We start from the raw sequence: 9,230 nt of genomic DNA, 5'->3' as shown, positions 1-9,230 counted from the left end.
CTATGTCTCAGTTCCTGCACGTGCCTAATGGGGTTGATAATAATACCTACCACTTAAGATTGCTGGGATAATTAAATGAATTAATACATTTAAAGGACTTAAAACAGAGATATTACCTAATAGGTGCTTAATAAATGTTAGTTATTAGTATCCTAATCTTTCAGTTTAATGTAAATGTATCTGCCTTTTCCATATTCATTATATAGTCTTCATGCTTAATAGGACATAAATAATATTGTCTATCAAGTGAGTGTGTTGTAATTTATTTGGACATTATATTGACTTCTTATTTTTCAAAATCTTTTTCTATTTTACAATTGTAAATAATACCTTAATCAATATCTTTGTATATTGAATGTTCCCATATTCTGGATTATTCCCATGAAATAGACCCCCAGAAAGAGTTTAGAGAAAGAAAGAGCATAGCAATCTTTAAGTATATATCTTGAAGGTTAGACTTTAGATTATGAATATTCCTTCTGAACCTTTTTTCAGAACTTGACATGGTGTTTTTTACCCAGTCATTCAACACTGGCTGTTGTTTTTGTCAAGGTTGATTTAAGAAAGGTTACTATAAGAAATTACCATGCTACCCTAGCTCAGGGGGTTAGAGCATCATCCTGATACGCCAAGGTTTCAGGTTTGCTCCCCAGTCAGGGCACACACAAGAAACAACCAATGAATGCATAAATAAAGGGAACAACAAATCGATGTTTCTCTCTCTCTCCCTCCATCTTTCTCTCTGAAAAATCAATTTAAAATTTTGTAATAAATTTTTTAAAGAAGAAATGACCATATTAAAATTCATCTACAAAATTAGTTGAGTTTCAGACCTTTAAAACATAGTTTCCTAAGTATAATCACATCATATTAGAGTTTTGCTGTTAATAAATCAAACTAAACTAAAAAAAACAAAAAACCAAAAAACAGGAAAGATCACTTACTCAATGACATCTTTAGCACATAAAATTTCCCCTATGATTCATACACTCAAAAACCATGTACCCCTAAATATTTAGCTCCTTCTGACTCATTCTGAAACACTCTTGACAACTTCTCCATTGAAATTCAACGTGTCCCAGTGCTGTAAGATCCTCTTTCCCTCTAATTAATTAGTTCCCTTTCCCACTGGCACAATGCAAGAGTGATCATCTCTATATTTACAGGTTGTGGAATGAAGCACACAGCTGGAACCTTCCACTGCTCACTAGTCTAAGTGTACTCATCTCCCAGGAATGCTTCTCCCTAACCTAACACTGGACTTTCATTACTCTCCTTCCCTGCCACCCCACCCTCACTGCCCATAGGTGACATCTTATCCTTCAAATCCTGCATGTTTCCTAAACCCCTTTCCATCTACAGACCCTAAGGTGTCTGTGCCCTTTCTGCACAGTTTGGTTAAGGGGACACATTGTCCTCACTAATTGATGTGGATTGACTCAGGCTTTCAAAGCAGAGTTACCTCTCCCATAACAATCTCTGTGCTTTCCTCCTCTAACAACACACCCTTGAGTGTTCCACCTTGTATAGAAGTCATGGCACACAGAGAGCTCCTATCAAGTAAGAGAAAAATTGAATCTGTAATGTTTGCTCTCATTGGCCCCCTTTCCTATTGCTAATTATTACAGTATCCAAAAAAATAAACATGAAACTCATTCCTCAGGTGTTTTTCTCCTCTATTGCTACAAATCACACCAGGCTGCTGTTCTGGCAAACTTTCAAGTTCCTTTGCCACCAATTATTGAATTAATTAATTTTCCAGCAAGCTTGCTCTTTGTTCTGTACAGCACATAAGTGACGCTCAGGGCTGGCAAGTTTATACTAAGAAAGCACAAGTGCTAATTTAAGTGACCATGAGAAGCACTTAAAAATCTCACACCTTCCAATAGACCCTTGCTGACCATTATATATCTCCCAGGCAGGACCAAGTGAGTGACTTCAGAGACCTAGGAATTTCACTGAAGTGGCCTTGCATGAACGCAGACTAAATTTTAAATTAAAATCATCCTTTGAAACGCCACTGGAGATCCTAGCAATATGGCTTGGGTGATGGTATGGTTGGCAAAATGGCAAGTCACTTATCCTCTCTGCCCTTGTTTCCTCACACGTGAAATGAAAAACACCGATTCACTTCACAGGAAGACTGCATGCGTTTAATTAATTAACAACACACATCAAAAATGCGAACTGCAGAACACCTTTGCTTGGCCCCTAAGCTCAGTACATCTGCCCAAAGCATTGTTGTTTATTGATATTACCTAGATCTTTCCTTAAGTTGTGCCTCTGGTCTGGCCCATCAACACATTTTTGTCTAAACACACAGATACTGAAAGTCACGTGTGTGGATTTTAGTTTCCTATTTTAATGTTTTCTTTTCAGTGCTGCAATTGTTGAGGTATTATGTTTTCTTCATCAAATGTTCAGAGATTCCCATTTACTACAGAAAACACTAGACACCCAGGCCAAAAAATTGCATATATGACTAGCATATATCTAGCCAAATGTGCCCACATCAAAATCAGTTTTACTTTTCTTACTCCAAAGTACCTTCTGTGACTAGACAAAAGATGATGGAAACTTCATCCTAGAACATCAAACCCTGCCAGGCACATTTCCATCTGTCCTGTTGAAGACTGCCAAAAGCATTTTTCTGAGTCTTTTTTTTTTTTTTTCATAGTTAGTCAATCAAAAATTCTCTCAGGCAGAAGTTATTCCAGGACTACGAAATGTGGTTGTTCCCACCCTGACTGACCTCTTGGACTATGGAAGACACACCTGACCAAAATAGAAGGAGAAAAACAACTTATGCAGAAGTAGTACCTTCAGAATCTATTTACTTCCTTCTTTTAGCCACACAAAACACCCACAGACATTCATCGATAGTGATGAAGAATTGTGTGCCTAAGGAGAGAAAATTAGATGTCGTAGACCCTAAAGAGGTAGGAGTGTCACAGCTAGAGTGTGGAGCCAAGGAGGTTGGAAAATAAAGCATTGATGCCAAGGAGGGATGGTCAAGGCCAAGGATTTGGGGTTGAATGGATCAATGGCTAGTCATCCAAGCCAAAAAGTGGGCTATCCATTTTGACATTGGGGCAAGGGACGGTCGTACTTATAAACAACAGCAGAGAGAAAAAGCATTCAGGTTAAACATGTTTGTTCTCTTCTGAGCAGAAGACCAGGTAGTTAAAAAGATGAAAGTTTCTTAATTCCTCCCCTTGAACTAGCACTATGTTAATTCATGAACCTGTGCCAAAGTAACAGTCATTTCTCATCAGGCATCTCTTATCAGTACTACTTTTCAACTTTCCCCCAAGGTTCTTAAGACCACCAAATATCCCCAGGACCAATTCCTGTCTTTGTTTAGGCTCTTACTGCTTCAGGATGTTCTGTCAGTCTTTTTTCATGTTTCTCCTAAATAGACATGGCAGGATCATGCCTGGACATTGTAGTTTCTAGATGCACAAATATATTAATGGGTCTTTATTAAGAAACCATAGAGTGTTGGTCACCACGTTCGGTACTATGAGAATGTTGTTTTAAAAAATGAGGTTATGCCCGGCCAGGCGTGGCTCAGCGGTTGAGCTTCAACCTAGGATCCAGGTGATCAGGGTTCGAGTCCCGGTCAGGGCACATGCCCGGTTGTGGGCTCGATCAATGACTCTCTCATCATTGATGTTTCTCTCTCTCTCTCTCTCTCTCTCTCCCTCTCTCTCATCTCTCTCTCTCTCTCTCTTTCCTCTCTCTGAAATCAATAAAGATTTTTTTTTTTTTTAAATGAGGTCACTCCTTTCACTAATAAAATTCTTTTTAATTAAAGAATGCAAACTCCCACAAACATAATAACACTAAACCAATGCATTAACAAAGCAATTTATGATCAAATGGAAGTCAAGATAGTAGTGAAAAAGCAGAATCCAGAGGTCCGCATGAGCATCCTCCAACCACAACCTCAGGAAATGAGATCAGACCTAACTGGGGAAAGTGACCACCCAGCTTTCTTACTTCCCATTCACTCCTTAGCCCTCTGGCATCTGTCTTCCTTCTACCACATGCTTGTTATAGGGAAGTTAGTGGTTCCCAAATTTCATGTGCATCAGAATTACCTGGAAAGCTTGTTAGAACACAGATTGCTGGGCTCCACTCCCAGCATGTCTGATTCAGTAGGTCTGGAATGGGGCCCGAGAGTTTGCATTTCTGATACATCCCCAGGTGCTGCTGCTGCTACTGCTCTGGGGACCTCACTTTGAAAACCACTGCTCTATGGAAATTGCCATGTGACCTTCAGCAAGTCTGTCTTCCGAAAGTGAGAATACCTACCCTCTCCCTACCTCAGAGAATCACTAAAAGGATCTAAAACTTGTAAAGAAAATGAAACATTGTGAAAGCACTTTGTAAACTAAGCAGATATTCCATTAGTGATTTTTAACACCAGCCTCATTGCCTATCCTTGTTACATTTGACCCCAAGGGACACTATGTTTTTGAAACTCTGCTCCCTACTCCACTGCTCTTTTCTGTCTCCTTCACTCGTCCTCTACGCTCTGCTCTTCTCTCTGTACACTTTCTCTCTGAGATTCATCTAGTCTCACTGGCTCAAAAGTCACTTAAAAGAAAATTACCCTCAAGTTCCACATTTCTAACTTATTCTGCTCTGTTCACAACTTCCCTAGGCTTAAAAATATATTACATTTTATCTTCACCTCTTCTTACCACTTCCTTCCAGATACCAGCAGTCTCAAATGTTTTCTCTTATGGCTTTAATGTCATCTGCCATGTTGCCTCCCTTCCTCTATAGTCTCAGTGTTGCCACCCTTGTTGGTCTTTGTCCCACCAGCCTCCCACCAGGCCTCTTGACAGCCTCTCTGCACCGGTTCTCCTAAATGCTCCCTCCTTGTGAAGCTGCTTAAAATACTGCTTTGCTCAAGTGCCCCCATCCCCAACTATAGAATCCTGGCTTCTCATAACCTAAATAATGAATTCCCAAAGCTAACTCAGATATAAGGAGCTTTGCTATCTGCCCTCACCTTGGAGCAGGGGCTGATGGATGCCTGTCAGGTCAGTGGTGGGACAGACTCCTGCATTGAGTGAACTTCCCTCCCAACTCTCCAGCTGTATTAGATATTTCCAATCTTTAGTTCTGCTATTTCCCTAATAAATAAAGCTCCAATAAATCCAGCCTACTACTATGTTTGCACCAAAACATCATCTTAAAGAACACAAATGCATCTTTGCTCATGATGTCCCAACTCCTTTTTGCCCACACAAATTCTAATAGTCCATCAAGGCCAAAGTCAATTCATTTCTATCAGTGCTCAAAATTCCATGCACTCTCAAGCACTTTCTTCCCCTTACTCCACCTCTCCTTCTTCAATCTCTCGCTCTCTCTCTCTCAATCTCTCTCCCCCCCCACTTCTTTTTCTTCTTTTCTCCTGAATCACCCGCCTCACTGTACAACATACTTTAGAACTTCTGATCCCCATCTACTCTCATGGCTTTAAATACCACCTATTTGCCAGTGACTCCTCATTTTACCTCCAGGCTTAACATCTACTTTGAGCCCCAGACTGTCTCCATATCTTAACTTTGATGTCTAAGATGCACATTAAATTTATCTGAACAGAACTCTTAGTTCGCCTCCCTAGTCTCCTTCCTGTCTCTACTGCAATCCTCCCTCTCTCAATACATGACACTCTCCACTTAAACCAAAATGTAGACATCATTCTTAATATCCCCCCACATTTAATCCATCAGCAGATTCTGTGTGTTATACCAGCAAAATATATCTCAAATATGTTCAATTCTCTCCATTTCCACTGCTACCACCTTAGACTAAGTCACCAAAATCTCTTTCCTGAAATGTTGCAATAGTCCCCTAAGTGGCCTTCCTGCATTCATGTTTGGCCTTCTCCCATATCAAATAGTGATATTTTTAAATTTTTCTATTTTTAATTATTTTTTATTTTTCAATTACAGTTGACATTGAATATTATATTAGTTTTAAGTGTACAGCATAGTGGTTAGACATTTACATAACATGAAGTGATCCCCTGATAAGCCTAACACCCACCTGGCATCCTACATAGTTATTACAATATTATTGACTATATTCCCTATGTTGTAATTTACACTCTTGCACTTATTTTGTAACTTCCAACTTGTACTCCTTAATCCCTTCACATTTTCACCCAGCCCCATAACCCCCTTTCATCTGGCAACCACCAATTTGATCTTTTGAAAACATAAATAACATCACATCAATCTCCTGCATAAAATATTGCAAAAACCTCCCATTTTACCTAATAATAAAATCCAAACTTCTTACAGCAGCCTACGACATTGGGGTCTTGCTTCTCTGTTCTCAGTCAGTACCACATTCACCTCCCTACAAGCACCTTATTCAAACCACACTGGTCTTCACTTGTTCCTCACATAAGCCAAGCTCTTTCCCAACTTCAGGGTTCTCACTGTTTCCTCTCTCAGGAACACCGTCTTCTGGGTTTTCACATGGCTGACTTTCCTTCATTCTTCACCATTTAGCGACTAATATCACTTTCTCAGAGAGGCCTTCCTTAACTACTCTGTCTAAAATATTCCCTATAAAAAAAGATACTCTCCACCTTACCAAGAGTAAGATTATCATAATATAAAACCTTACTAATTATGTTTTTATGTGTTCACTTGTTTATTGTCTCCAGCTTCATCTAACTTCCCATAACTAGAACATAAGCTCTAAAAGAAGAAGAAACTTACTGTATTTTTCTAAGATGTATTCCCACACCTAGGAATAGTGCTTAGGATTCCTCAATACATATTCATCAAAAAATTTAAACGAATGGAAGCCCATTCAAAAGTCAGGATGGGCTATAGAAACATATAATCTAAAATCTCAATGGGCTTAAACCACAATGATGTATACCTTGTAAAAGCTATTTGGCTCTGCTCCTCATGGTCCACTGGGGTCCATGATTGGTGGAGGCCTCCTCTCAACATGTGTTCCCATGAGGATCAGCACACCAGTGGGACTATATGTGGTTATGTGCACGTGGCTCCTAAAGATTCCAGCAAGAAGGACACATACTGATTTTGCTTACTTTTGCCAAAGTAAGTTATATAGCCAGGTCTAACATCAAAGAAGGTGGGAAAGTATAAGACACCATGTGCGCAGGAAAAGGAAAGATGAAAATATTTGGTCAGCAGCACTTATGATTTCACACACACCTTCTGCTAGAAGATTCTTCCACCCAAAAGTAAGATAATAAAAATATTTGGTCATACACACTTCTGACTTTCATATCCACCCTCTATTTTAAGTGTTCTTCCACCAATCCAGGTTAACATAACCTCTCTAAATACCTCTAACAGTTAGTTCTGGAATTCTCATTTGGTATAATTGTTCGATTCTCTGTCTTCCCATCTACACTGTTCATAAGGAAGACAGGGACCCATATCTTTTTCTCTTAACCTACTATTCTGAGCACCTGGCTCAGTACGTTTCACATAATAGATTCTGGACAAATATTTGTTAAAGGAATATCTTGTAGCTTTTCATGTGTATGTGTTTTTATCTGCACAATTAGACCACGTATGCCTTTGCATATAGTACATAAAGACGAGAATTTATATTTCATGAATCTTTCAGCTCATTCATCATGGAGATATTTTCATTTTGACAGAACACCATAAATAACTGTTGAACTAAGTTAATTAATAGTATTGAGGCCACTCATCCATGTGCATTACACAAAATACCCTATTAAAAAGATACTATCAAAGCCCAGCACCAGCATCTTTTGAACACATACTCATAGAAATGCACATTAGCATTCTTGGCCTCCTGCAAACGTTCCATGGCCAGTTTTCTTTGGTAAGGAAAACTCAACAAATGATTGCATGGGCTTTGTTGGTTCTATTGGTGGTCAATCTATGTCTATAAGAGAAACTCCTCTTTCCACAGGATTTCATTATAGCAGCAACCACAGGACTTGAATTTTGGTCATTGATGGTATCTCAGCTCAGCTATGTATCCCAATGTGAAAATGAAACTTGTGTTCCATTTCCTTATGTTCCCTTTCCTTAAACTGCCAATGCCTAAAATGATGTTGAGATTAAACTCTTGAGATCTGATGACAGATCTGTTTCAAAGACCCTCACTATAGGAGAGAGAACAGTGATATTGTTGAGATTTTTACATCAGGAAATGTCCTCTGACTACCAGGTGATGTCTATTTCTGCTGAGAAGTTTGAAGTACATATATTTGGACAACTCCCCCACTACAGTACCATTGGACTTATAGCCTTCTTTCTTAGAAAAATGTTTCAATTGACAATATTCTTGATCTTTCAAATCACACAAGCCAGTGTGACATCGTAGAAAGTTCAAGAGGCCTTCTTTAATTCCATAGCATATCTTGGGCAAATTACTTAACCTGAATTTCAGTCTCCTCATAAAAAAAATTTAAAAAATAGGATAATAATACCTACCTCATAGGATCAAATAACATAGCATTGGATGTACTTCATCTCTGTTCCTGGCACTTGGAGATATTTAATAAATGTGTGTTGTTTTCTAACAGCTACTTTAACTGTAAGCCAGGTACCAATTTAAGGTTCCTTTAAATAAAATCACCTAACAATTACGGAGCTAATGAATCTAAGAGCCCACGACACAGTCCAATAAGCTCTTCACAGTAATGTCAGCCATAAGCACCTACACTGGGACATGCTACGCTATACTCTGATTTTTGTACTGTCCCCACATTTTCATCTCTTATGCATGGCCTTTCTAAAATGTATCTTGCTCTCTTCCATTATTGTTGGAAATGTGTATTAGTAGAATTTTTTTCTAGGGGGAGCAATTTAGCAATATTCATTGCAACTTTAAATGCATAACTTATTTGAACCAGCAATTCTACTTCTAGGAATTTATTCTAGAAATACGCTAACACACATGCAATATGATATATATATAGAAAAACATTCACTGTAACACCGTAATATCGAAAGATGGAAAATACCCTAATGTTCATTAGTAGGGAAGAAGTTAAACAAATGATGGTATGACCATATAGAGAAATATTATGAATAAAACACCTATAAATGTTGACATGGAATAGTCTCCAAGATATGTCATTAAGCAAAAAGAGCAAGATGGACAGCAACGTCCATGATATGCTACCATTCATGTTAAAAATTATATGCCTAGACATGCTTGTGTAAGCATAGACCATCCCT

This window comes from Miniopterus natalensis, chromosome 8 (genome assembly GCF_054644295.1).
Source record: "Miniopterus natalensis isolate mMinNat1 chromosome 8, mMinNat1.hap1, whole genome shotgun sequence".
NCBI lineage: Eukaryota > Metazoa > Chordata > Mammalia > Chiroptera > Miniopteridae > Miniopterus > Miniopterus natalensis.
This window is presented reverse-complemented; position numbering follows the sequence as displayed.